Raw genomic sequence first — 13628 nt, forward strand, 5'->3', positions numbered from 1 at the left:
GAAAGTAGAATGAATATTGATATCAAATATAATGGAAACATTTCTAAGTCTGTAAAATGTAAAAATATGAAAAATAAATTATCTTTTTTAGAAATGTGAAGCTTACAGATGTGGAAATATATTATTTAGTATGGAAAAGGAAATAATATGGAAAATTTAATAGCTTTCTCCAAAAATACGAAGAGTAGAGATGTGGAAATATAAAAACTAGTTGGAAATGGAAATCTACAATTACATAAATGTTAAAAAGATAAAAATAGAGGAAAACACAATAGAAAGGTTAAGTATGGAGGCATGGAATTATGGAAAATTCCAGAATAAGACCATGTAGATAAAAATGTAGAAATATATAAACTAGTTGGAAATAGAAATGGGAAATAGGAAAAAGAGAGGAAAATGAAAGGGTGGAAAGACTAAGTATGGAAAGATAAAAATAATGGAAAATGGAAAAGGCGATTGGTAAAATGATAAAGATTTTCAACTGAAGAAATTACGCTTGAAGCAACTCCCAATGCAATTGAGACATAGAGCTATTAAATGAAATGATGAAAACATTCATTTTTTTAAATAGCCCTTTAATTTTACAAATGAAGATATAGAGCTATCAAATGAAATGATGAAAACATTCATTTTTTTTTAAATAGCCCTTTAATTTTACAAATGAGAAGCCATCATGATTAACCTTTTGTAAGGAAGCACTACATCTAGGATTGATTTGGGGATCATCTAACACATTAAAAAGAGAAAATTTGACGTCCAATTTGACCAAAGAATATTGATCAACATATTATTAATAACATGATGCCTAATAATCACAAAATTTTGTAATATCGCTCATATAAATTAATACTAGCATACATCCATCTTAAATACGGATCTAACATGAGCTGAGAGGGATCCAATTTCTTCACTTGCAATTTTTTTATGAGCAGACGTTATTTAAATTATATATATATATATATATATATATATATATATATTAGATTTTTTTTTGGCCGATATGAGCAAAATTTCTACTTTGATGACCGACGAATAGGGATATGAGCAAAATTTCAACTTTGATGACCGACGAATAGGGTTACACATCATTTTAGGCTGTAGAATAAGCCTCTCGGCTCAATTAACTTGAGATTTATTAAACATGGAAAGACAACAATTAAATTTTTGGAGGAAATCCTTTTGTCATAAGTCTATATTAATTTATATTACACAAATATTTTAAATTTTTCTTGTGCATTAAACAATAATATATGTGTTTTATTATTTCACTTTATCAATATGATAAGTATAATATTGTTTTACTATAGAAAGGAGAATGATAAATATTATTGAAAACCTTTATCACCATGACAAAACTTGCACAAATAATAATAATAATAATACATGATCAAAATGGTGGTACCGCTGATTTAATTATTGCGTTAACAATAACAACATAATAAGTAAAAATGTATATTTTATTTCATTGAAACTACTTTATATATGCATACAATATAGAGAAATCTACAATTGGACAAGATTGGTACCAACCCATACCACTATAACCTCTAGGTGCCTAAATATATTTCTTTAACATGCATCTAATTATTCCATATAATATTATCCTCAATAAAACAAATTATATTATTATAATATAATACTATTGATTCTTATTTTTAATATTTAAATAATACTTATTAATCATTATTTTCTTTAATTATACATATTTTCTTATTAAAATGTTTTTAAATATTCTTCAACATTATTTTTAAATAAAACCAATTACTTATAATATTGATGATTATTTTCTCTATAAAATACTAGATGATTATTTTTCCTTATTAAAAATAACATTCTCTACTCTCATTTCCATTCCTTTTTAAAAATAACATTCCCTACTCTCATTTCCATTTACTTTATTGTCATTAATCCAAATAACCATTATGATGACACCTGCATGCTCATCATGAATTGCATGACCTTGTCCTTATGTCTAGACATCATTGTAACATAGTGGAGAAGAAAAATGATTCCATGAACTTAATAGAGAAGTTAGTGAAAATGAAAACATAAATAATACCATTTAGCACTTTCTTGTTTCAAGATATTTCTTTCCCTCAATGTTTCCCACTTACATGCTTGTACAATATTACAATTTTTAATTCAATATCATTAGGAAGTCACTCATAAAATTCTTTGTGTTATAACAATTAAAAAATTAAAAACATTATATAAAATTCAAGAACTTTACAGGTTTCAAAACATTTTTGAAAAAATTGTGTAAACACTTCCAAAGTCTTACTTTCTTTTACTGATATTCCTCTCAGATAAGTTTCTAGGGATGAGAAGTAGTTTTGATGGGGTTGGCTTATCTATATATTTGTTTTCTATCCATAATATATCATTATGTAGCTACTTTATTCAAAAGTATCTTTTAATGTTTCTGAGTGCATAAGTTTGAAAAAGGCTAATGCATTTTTTAATTTGGAAAAAAAGAATGTACATTCATATAATGAAATAATATTGATTACACTAGAAAGGGTTGATGTTCGAACACGGAGCGGAGCGGGAAGAGCGAGCGATCGGAGAACAGGGTCGAGGGTGTCTGCGCGCGCCTTTTTCCATGGACGGGGGTCGAGGAGGGAGCTCCCCTCCCTCCTTCAAAGAGGTGGTGGTTAACAAAGGCAAGACTCCCCTAGAAGCAGGCAGAGGCAGCAAGAAGGAAGGACGAAAAAAGAGGGAAGAGGACATAGAAGATAGCAAGAAGAAGGAGAATGAAGGCTCAAAAGACAAGGAGGAAAATGACAAAGAACAGGGAACAAAAGACAAGGAGGAAAATGACAAAGAACAGGGAACAAAAGACAGAAAACAAAAGGGACCGTGCAAACCTAAAGCTGAAATCACTCCCAGAGTAATCTTAAATAATCCAGAGCTGCAGGCCCACAGGGAGCACATGCAGACTTACGCTATCATTTGCAAGTTCATGGGACTATGGCCCACCGAAAAGGCTTTACAAACATGGATCAGATACCACTGGAAGCCTAAAGGAAGCATTGATCTTCATCTAGGATCCAAGGGTTTTTTCACTGTGGTGTTTGCAAACATTGAGGACAAAGACAGAGTGTTTGAAGGTGGGCCCTACTTCTATGCACCAGCAGGGCTCTACATGCGGCCGTGGATGATGAACTTCATGCCGGAGCGGGAAACCTTTACCTCAGTCCCGGTTTGGGTAAGACTCTATTCACTTCCTCTGGATTACTGGCAAATAGAATCACTAACAACCATAGGTAATAAACTAGGGAGGTATGTTAAAACTTCTGAAGCTACAAGAAGGGGTAAATACACCTCCTTTGCCAGGATATGTGTAGAGATGGACCTATTTGGAGCACTTCCAGACGAGGTCATACTGGAGGTTCATGATGAGGAATGGACACAGACTGTCGACTACGAGCATATTCCATTTAGATGCCGAAAATGTCATGAACACGGACACCTTCTTAGAGACTGCCCTCTCAGCAAGGTAGAGAACAAAAGCAAACCTAACACAATGAAAGAAACAGATGGATTTCACAAGGTAGCTCACAAAGGAAAAAATGGAAAAAAAGGGCCAAATCAACACCCAAGAGAGGACCAAAAAGGGAGGCCAAATCAGTTCCATGTTCTTGAAGAGGAGGAAGATACAACAGGTGAAAATCAAGTAATGAAGGAGGGAAATGATAAGCAGGAAAAGGAAGAAGAACAGAATCAAGAACAGGTAAAGGAAAAACAGAAAGGGATAATGATGAGTGAATCAGAGATGGATATGGATCAGGATATGACTCAGAGCGAAATGGAACTGGAAGACAATGAGTTACAAGAGATTCCTGACAGAGAAAACCTAGATCTAGAAGGGTTCTTGAGTAAGGGAACAATGGGTGGGGTAGAATCTCTACCACAAGAAGAATGCAATCGAATAAAGCAATTATTCTTATGGAAAACACAGGAAAAAAGCTTGATAGAAAATAACAGCATTGAAAGACCGGGTAATCATGGAAGAAAAGTAGTAAAATCCACCCTAGAATTAGCTCCAAGAAACCCAGGGAAAAAAAGGGGCAGAAAAAAGCAGAATGAGCTTCTAATGGAATGTGGAAAGCTCATGATAGACTCAGGTAAGATGAAAGATCTAACCAGTTACTCCTTTACTAATCTGTAATTATGAAGTTTACAACTTGGAATGTAAGAGGTCTAGGAAGCAAAAGGAAACAGAGAATGCTGAATAATAGGATGAAACAGGTAACTCCGGATATAATTTTTGTCCAAGAAACAAAATGCTCTGTGCAAAAGATAAGACAAATCCACAGTAGGTGGCTCAGCAGATATGAGTTTATAGAAGTCAAAGCAGAAAATACAACAGGGGGTATCCTCATCCTCTGGAACCCCCACAAAATAGGTATTATTGATGCGGAGGCATCAAGGAATTATTTATCAGTTGTTATACAGCCTGTAGGAGACAGGGTCACATATTTAGTAACGAATGTTTATGGCCCTCAAAGGTTAGATGACAAAATCAAGTTTATTGATTCCTTAGTGGACCTTCGGAGTAGATTTGTAGGGATACCATGGGTTATAGGAGGAGATTTCAACATGATCAGATCTCTCTCGGAGAAAAAAGGAGGGACAAGAGCACTATACAAAGATTCCTCAGCTTTCCATTGTTTTTCTAAAAACATGAAGCTAGTGGACATTGAGACAAACAATGGTATTTGCACATGGAACAAGAAAAGAGGAGGGGATCCCCAGGTAGCTTCCAAGCTAGACAGATTCATGATCTCTGAAGAGCTCCTGCTTCTAGACAAGGAAATAATAGCAAATATTCTTCCTTTTGGAGGCTCAGATCACTGGCCTATTCAAATGGAGATCAAGGGCATTGACATCCCAAGAAACAAACCGTTCAAGTTTGAAAATATGTGGCTTTCACACCCGGATTTCATCAGCAACATTGGAAAATGGTGGGCTGAAGACCTGCAGATTCAGGGATCATCTATGTTCCTGCTACATAAAAGATTAAAACACATCAAGCAGAAGCTAAAGGAATGGAACCAGAAGGAATTTGGCAATATGTTTTCAAGTAAAAAAATCGTGGAAACCAAAATCCTAGAGCTCAATCAAGATTTGATCAAGAATGGCTTTGACAAAGACAAAAATAACCAAGCGGAGAAATACCACCAAGAATGGGAAAGGCTGTGCAAACAAGAAGAAATTTTTTGGAAACAAAAATCTAGAGTTCTATGGCTAAAAGAGGGAGAACACAATACTAAATTTTTCCACAGATCTACCATTGCGAACAGAACTCACAACAGAATCTCTTCGATCAAGGACGAGAATGGCCAAATTCATCAAGCCCATGAGGAGATAGAAGCAGTGTTAGTAAAGCATTTTCGGGACATTGCCAGGGAAAACTTTTCAGGAAGAGAACCTTTCATTAAGAATTTAATTAAAAACATACCTAAATTGGTTTCCAAAGAGGACAATGGTAACCTCAACAGACCTGTAACTGAAAAGGAGATCAGTGAGGTCCTCAAGGAAATGCAAAATGGCAAGGCACCAGGCCCGGATGGATTTAATGTGGACTTCTTCAAAGCCTGCTGGAATATTGTTAAAAGGGATATTGTAGAGATAGTAGAAGACTCCAGGCGAAACAAAACCATCTTGAAAGCTCTCAATACTTCCTTTATTGCCCTTATTCCAAAACAGGATAATGCTCAAACACTAGAGAAATTTAGGCCCATCGCCTTATGCAATGTTGTCTACAAAATAATCTCCAAGGTGGTGGCCAATAGACTCAAACCCCTGCTGCTCACGCTTATCTCCGGGGAACAAACAGGGTATGTTGAAGGAAGACAAATTCTGGACAACATAATACAAGCTCACGAGGTGGTGCACTCATTAACTGGAAACAAGAGAGCGGGAATGATCATGCAACTGGATATAGCCAAAGCTAATGACAAAGTGAATTGGCTATACATCAAAAAAGTGCTCACAGTGTTTGGTTTTGATCATAATTGGGTCAGATGGGTCATGGCCCTTGTAACTTTGTCCAGCTTTTCAATTTTAGTGAATGGCTCTCCTCCTGAGCTTTTTCTCCCATCCAGGGGTCTAAGACAGGGAGATCCGCTCTCTCCCTTTCTTTTCATCCTCATGATGGAAGGGCTGGGGTGGTCCATCAATCATGCAAGAGTTACGGGAAAAATTCGAGGTCTCCAACTTACGGAGAATGGCCAAGTTCTAACTCATCAATAGTTTGTAGATGATACCATGTTACAGGAAATTCCCACAGTCAAAGAAGCACTTGCTTACAAACAGATTTTGGATGACTTTGTGAAAGCCTCAGGTATGGAAGTTAACCTTACCAAATCTAAAGTCTTTTTCTTTAAAACTCATATTTCCATCCAGAGAAATGTCTCTAGAGTTTTAGGATTTCAAAGAGAATCTCTTCCCTCCAAGTATTTTGGAGCTCCACTTACAGCTAAACCCCGACACAAGAGTATATGGGATCCTTTAATAACTAAAATGCAAGACAAGGTCAGGAAATGGACAAACAGATCTTTAAACTTAGCTGGTAGACTGGTTCTTACAAAAGCAGTTCTCCAGGCTATCCCAATCTTCCTGATATTAGCCCTCCCAGCTCCATTAGGAGTTTTGCAGCAGTTTCAAAATATTCAACGAGACTTTTTGTGGGGCAAAGAGGATACTAGGAAAAAATGGGCTTTAGTCTCTTGGGAAAAGGTATGCAAACCTAAGAACCAAGGAGGCCTGGGTTTAGACAACCCAGAGATTCTCAACAAGGCTCTAGGAGCCAAGCTTTGGTGGAGGTGGGTTAAGGATCCTAAAGCTCAATGGGCAAGCATTTGGAAGGAAAAATATGCCAATGACTAGCCGGATTTGGATATCATAGTATGATAGGAACAGTGAAAGGCTCCCCCATATGGAACAAGGCCTGGGAGAACAGAGAAGTGGTGCAAAAAAATAGTTTCTGGGAAATCAGAGAGGGAGACCAGGCACTTTTCTGGGAAGACAAATGGCAACAGGAACCAAATCTTCTAAAGGAAGAATTTTTAGGCCTCAAGCAAGAGACTGACAATCAAGGATTAGTAAAGGTGAAAGACTTTTGGGAGAACCCACATAATGCGGGAAAGTGGAGAATCTGGAAAAAAATTGAGGGCAGAGAGGACAAAACCCTCAACAATAAAGCAGAATCCCTCAAGAGATTGCTGGAGTAGAGAATAATTTTAGTAATGGAAGGGCAGGACCAACTGAGATGGGGTAACAACAAAGAGGGCAACTTTAACATCAAGGAAGCTAAAGGTTTTCTCCTCGACACAGAACCCCAAGCTCCTGATAAAACTTGGCAGAAGCTTTGGAAGCACAAGGGCTGGATGAAAATCAAACTTTTCATGTGGTTAGTTCTCCACAGAAAAATTTTAACCTGGGACAACCTTAAAAAAAGGGGCATGCTGGGACCCTCCAGATGTCAACTCTGTGAGATCCAGGAGGAGACTATAGAGCATCTTCTCAACAACTGCATTTTCACTGACAGGATATGGGAATTCTTTACCAACATCTTCAAACAGTCTGATAGAGACAAAGAAAGTATTGCCAACACTCTAAACAACTGGAGGAATAATTTTTCAGATAATGAAATTCTCAACTGTGCTTGGAATCTTCTGCCTAGTTTCATCATTTGGAATGTGTGGAAGGAAAGGAACAAAAGAATATTCAAAGAGGAAAAGTCCGCCTCTCTTAGCCTGGTGGAACTAATCGTAAAACAACTAAAGGAGACAGTGGGCACCACGGTTAGAAATCTCCCCAAAACTCCTCCCTCAGTTGGAGAGTTGAGAATCCTCCAGCTGTTAGACTTGCAGGGGCTTATTCCTCAAGGGCTAGACAGGACAGCAAGCATGAGAGAAAAGGGGGAGGAATTCTGGCATCCCCCCCTGAAGGTTTTTTAAAGTACAACATTGATGGAGCTTCCAAAGGCAACCCGGGAGATGCTGGTTTTGGGGGAGTTCTAAGGGATGACACAGGTAGCATTATCTCCCTCTTCCATGGTCACTTAGGAAAAGCCACTAACAACATGGCAGAACTAATGGCATTGGAACAATGCTTAGAATTTTTGATACAAAGTAATTGCCAAAATGTCATAATAGAAGCGGATTCAGAGTTAGTCATAAACACTGCCAAAAGAATCAGTAATGGAACAGGGCCGGAAAAGGTCACAAAACACTGGAGGTTAACACGAGTCCTTCAGAGAATTCAAGTGCATTTATAGGAAATTCGTACTCTCAGATTTATTCATGTGAGGAGAAAGGCTAACAAATTGGCTGACATTCTAGCCAACCAAGGTGTTAGCAGCAAGGACAACGCAATCTTAAGGAGGTGGAATACAATGGTGCAGAGTAACCTGAAAAAACTCTGCCATAACTAGGCAGAGGAGGACAAAGAAGAGTACAGTCGCAAAATGATAGATACCAATTAGCAATGGTCAGCGGTCAGAGGGCTACACGAAGTTGGACAAAAAGGTGCACAATGATAGGTAAGACAAGGGTAGAGGCAAATTGGACAACGTACAAGACAACTCTAAGAGACGGGAGACAGAGCTTCCCGGACCGTATGCAGCAGCATCAGAAACTCCCACAGCATCCTAATTTTTCTGTGATGGAAGTCAAAACCGCCTTTGGGCGGGCTCGCAGGGATCACACCGCTCACAGGTCAAAAGCGGTTTCGGATTTTTGGCAGTGATGCCATAGAATTAATGCCACGTGGAGGAAGGCCCGGCACATAAACCACTTTCCCCACGCCATAAAGTTCGAGCACATTGGGCGTGCGATTTTCTGCTCTGTCGTCCGATGGCGCAAGGTGAATCAATGCCCAGGATCCATCGTGCACTTTGGTAGGGCCCGCGGGTTTGGTGGGGTAGGCGGTTTCGCGGATATCGCACCGCTTTTTTATAAAAAGTGGTTTTTTGTTTATTCGCAGCGATGCCACAGATTTCATTACACGTGGAGGAGGGCCTGGTCCTTATACCACCCTCCCCACGCCCTAAAGATCGTCGGCTTTGGGCGCGCGATTTCCTGCTCAGCCGTTCGATCGCGCTTGGTGATTCAACGACCTGGATCCAACGTGTTGTTTTGTGGGGCCGTGGGGTTGGTGGGGTCCACGGATTCGGCGAGTAGTTTTGGTGGGGCAATTCTTTGGGGTGCCGTCCGTTTGCGGGGGGGTGTGTTTCCCGTCATCTCGGTTGGTACCTTTTGTTGGGGCCACGTGTCCTGGTGGGCTATTGCTTGAGTTTCTTGGATGGATGTAGACCGGAGATCAGGGCTTTAGTTTGTTTGTTTCTGCCAATAGTTTGTAATGTAAGTTTTGGCTGTTGGTTGTAGCGGGGTGTTGCTTTTCTTTGGCTTCATGCCCTTTGTTTCCCTGTCACCTCTTGGGGTTCAGGGTTCTTGTATATTCTGTAAATTTTTCTCGTTATTTTGAAATAGAAGGAACTACTCTTGCTTCAGCAAAAAAAAAAAAATATTAATTACAAATTAAATTCAAAATTTTATATATATATATATATATAAAATTAATATATTTTTCAAAAATATTAGCTATTTAAACATATTATTTTAAATTACATCAATTTATTCAAATTTATTATTTTAAATTATTTTTATTCATAACTTTTTTACACCAATTATTTTAAATTATTTTTATTCATACCTTTTTAACACCAATCAACTCAACTCAACGAAATCTAAATTATTTTATTTATTTAAATTTATTATTCTAAATTTTTTTAATTCATATTTCTTTTACGCTAATCAACTCAACTATACACCAATCAACTCAGCCAAATATACACCAATCAACTCAGCCAAATAGCTAATCAACTCAACGAAATCTAAATTATTTTATTTATTTAAATTTATTATTCTAAATTTTTTTAATTCATATTTCTTTTACACTAATCAACTCAACTATACACCAATCAACTCAACCAAATAGACTCAACTATACACCAATCAACTCAGCCAAATATACACCAATCAACTCAGCCAAATAGCTAATCAACTCAACGAAATCTAAATTATTTTATTTATTTAAATTTATTATTCTAAATTTTTTTAATTCATATTTCTTTTACACTAATCAACTCAACTATACACCAATCAACTCAACCAAATAGCCATAGATCTTAAGCATTGAAATGTAATGAAACAACTTGTTTTGTTTTGTAAATTTTGGACTTCAACTCAACCAAACAATGTAGCCATTGAGATCTTAACCATTGAAATGTGATGAAACAAATTGTTCCATGCATGTGGGATTTGTTTTGTAAATTCTGAACTTCTTTGCCATCATCATTGCCATTTTTGTGTTCCATATAAATTTTTTGTTTGGTAAATTTTGTTCTTTGTCATAATCATTGCAATTTTAATGTTCCATATGAATTTTTTAGTATTAATTTTTTTCCTTAATTCTTTAGGAGTCTTACACTTTAATTATTTTCGATATTAGTTTGTTTATATGTATTTTTACAACAATTTAATACTAGCAATTGTCCCAAAAGGTACAAAGAGAGGCCGATAGGATTATTAAATTGGAATTGTTGAATTTTTTTAGAAGAGATATTGGTTCAATCAGCCTAGTCGCCTACACTGCCACAACTCTTCTCGGTAAACCCTGACAGCGATTCTGCTTTTGTGAAAAATTAAAATTTGCACCAGTAAACGTCACGCATATACCTATACAGCTGGATTGTTGATTGATATCTTTGGACGTTGAATAATTTAAGGTAAATCTATTCGCTATTATGCATTTGTGGAAAAATGAAAATTTGCACGAGTAAGCATCACAAATATATACAGTTGGATTGTTGATTCATACCCTTGGACATGCTCGATTAATGAATAATTTAGGGTATAATATATTACGTAAACAAAGGATCAAAGGGGGAAGGGGTGGGGTTTGTGTACTGGATCAAGCCTCTGAGATTCATGGGAGAAACGAAGGAAGAATCCCTGCCCAAAACCTCCTCTGCAATCATCCACTGTACCCTCTCAGTTGGATGAAATTTGTCCCAGTAAACATATTCCTTGGGATCCTTGCAGATTGAGCACCCTGGATCCAACCCACAGCCTACATGGCCATTGTATGGACCATCTCCACAGAAAACTTGTTGACCCACCCCGTACCTCCTAGTCTTCGTCATCCAAAATGAGGTCTAGTCTGCAGCACCCTAGGCCGATGGCCTAGGCTGCCCTGGTTCGAGTCCTCCTGCCGACGGAACCCTCCTCGCTCTCTTTTTCACATCCCCCCTCAGGTGAGAAAGGATCCATAACCCTATATAATCTTATTAATGAATATTATTATATATAATATTATATTAATATTAAGGTTTAATCCTATTCATATTGAGGTTTCCCGGACGAGCACTGCGATGGAGGCGTTTTTCGGTATTAGGGTTTCAGAAGACCGCGCCGCCGCAGCCCCTGAAGGTTTGCTCTGCTCTCGAACAGCCAGAAGCCGGTACGCTGGTTACTCAACGCCTGAAGCTTCCCTCTCGCCCTGGGTCGGATTCACTGAAGGGAAGGATTTAAATGATTCAAACTACAGCAAACAGAGACCGGCGTATTTCCCTTTCTTCTGGGCGCAGGTCGATTACCTCAGGGCGGCACCAGCCTCTCATCCAGAGGTTTTCACTCTAATTCAACCGATCCTCACCCAGCCTTGTCTAGATGCGTTCCCCTCCGTGATCACACTGCTCAGGCATGGCAGATCCGTTTGCGTCTATGAAATACAGAGGCGCATAGTTCCCATGCCCCATTTTGGCAAGACGCGGTTCCGATCGGATGAGCTAGGGTCGATTTCAAAGGACAGGGTCGAAGATCGAGTTTGGGGGTGGAATATGGACCTGGATCCTCGATGTTTAGAGATTTCTCTGCTCTCGGCTGCGCAGATCTGGGCCTTTTTCACCCTGACGCAGCGTTTCAACAGAGGAATCACAGATCCCTTTGCAGCAGATCCGCGTTGGAGCAAAAAATACCTCAGGCAGAAGACTTCCTCTCACCTGCGGCCTCCTTTGCGTCAAGAGCTGGAAGATGCAAAAGACTCTGGCCCCGTGCTGCTCCAGAAATCTTTTGAAAATTCCTCTGCCCCCTTTCAGATTCAAATAGCACAGATATCTGGCAAAACCATTCTGCAATGGGTAAACCCTACAGATCTGGTGCAGAACCTCAAAGCAAATCTGGAGCTCAAACTGGGGATCCCCTCAGCCCTTCAGAGACTTATTTTCCAAGGTAAACAGCTCGAAGATCCTCTTCCTCTCTCTTTTTACAGCATAAAAAGCAACAATTCTTTAGTGTTTTCCTTTCGCTTGAGAGGTGGAGCTGCAGGGCAATCCTCTTCTGCTCCTCCAAACTCCTACAAAGACGCAGTCCGCTCTGAGATTCCCGCAACCCCGGAACTTCCCAAACCCAAAACTTTTTTGGTTGATAAATTGGAGGAAGTTCCCTCAGTTGAGATCTCCTTCTCTGATCTAGCAGACGAAACCCAAAAATTTGCTGAAAGGGCCATCATCTGCAGATTCAATGGGCTCTGGCCACGCTCAAAGGATCTTTATGACTGGATCAAGGACAACTGGACCGACCGTTGCAAGGTGTATTTCTGTGCAAAGGGATATTTTATAGTGCTGTTCGATAACCTTGAGCACTACGAAAATGCATTAGAAGAAGGCCCGTGGTTCATGGGTTCAGCAGGCCTCTTCTTAACTCCATGGTTTCCAGACTTTGACCCAGCTTCAGCAGCCATCACTAAAGCTCCTGTATGGATCAGACTTCCAAATCTCCCAATACACTTGTGGCGCACAGAAGTATACAGGCTAATAGGCAATACCTTGGGTTGCTTTTTAATGGGAGATTACAAGAGGGAACGGCAAGGTCTCTATACATATGCTAGAGTATGTGTGGAGCTTGACTTAAGCAAGGGATTGCCAGAGTATATCAATCTCAAGATCAATGACTTTGTCTGGACCCAGTTTCTAGAGTACGAAAACACTGCCTTCCGATGCCGCCATTGTCACCTAACAGGGCACCTGCATAACTCCTACCCTTCGCTGACAGCAAGAACAAAAAAAGGCATCTTCGCAAAATCCAAGCCCAAGCGTTGGGCTCCCTGTCCACCGCCGCCAGCTGGGAGCTCTAGCTCCCCAAGTATGGAGAAGGAGGAAAGCGATTCAGAACCAAAACAGGCGCCTCAGCCGATGGTTACGCCCACGGACACTATGGGGCACATCCATGTTACAACAAGCTCCCAGAAACGAGCCCATGAGACTTCATCCTCTGAATCAGAGAAGTAGTTCCCGAAGATAGAAAATTCCAGTCTTCAAGTGGTTCTAGCTCATTCTCCCCAATATGGCTGGACAAAAGTCAACAAAAAGAAAGGGAAAAAACATTGTGTTGTAGTTACTGACCCTCTGGGGTAAAAGCCTGTTAGTCAGTCTTTGCTCTCAAATTTTTGATGTAGCGCTGAGTTTGTATCTTCCTCCAGGACCGAGGTTGATGAATCCATCATTTCCGGTCTGTCGGTCTTTTGCTTTTCCTGTTTGTACTATATTTTTCTTAATA

The sequence above is a fragment of the Pinus tabuliformis genome, chromosome 8 (assembly GCF_031772625.1).
Source record: "Pinus tabuliformis cultivar Carrire ecotype Pingquan chromosome 8, CPIR1, whole genome shotgun sequence".
NCBI lineage: Eukaryota > Viridiplantae > Streptophyta > Pinopsida > Pinales > Pinaceae > Pinus > Pinus tabuliformis.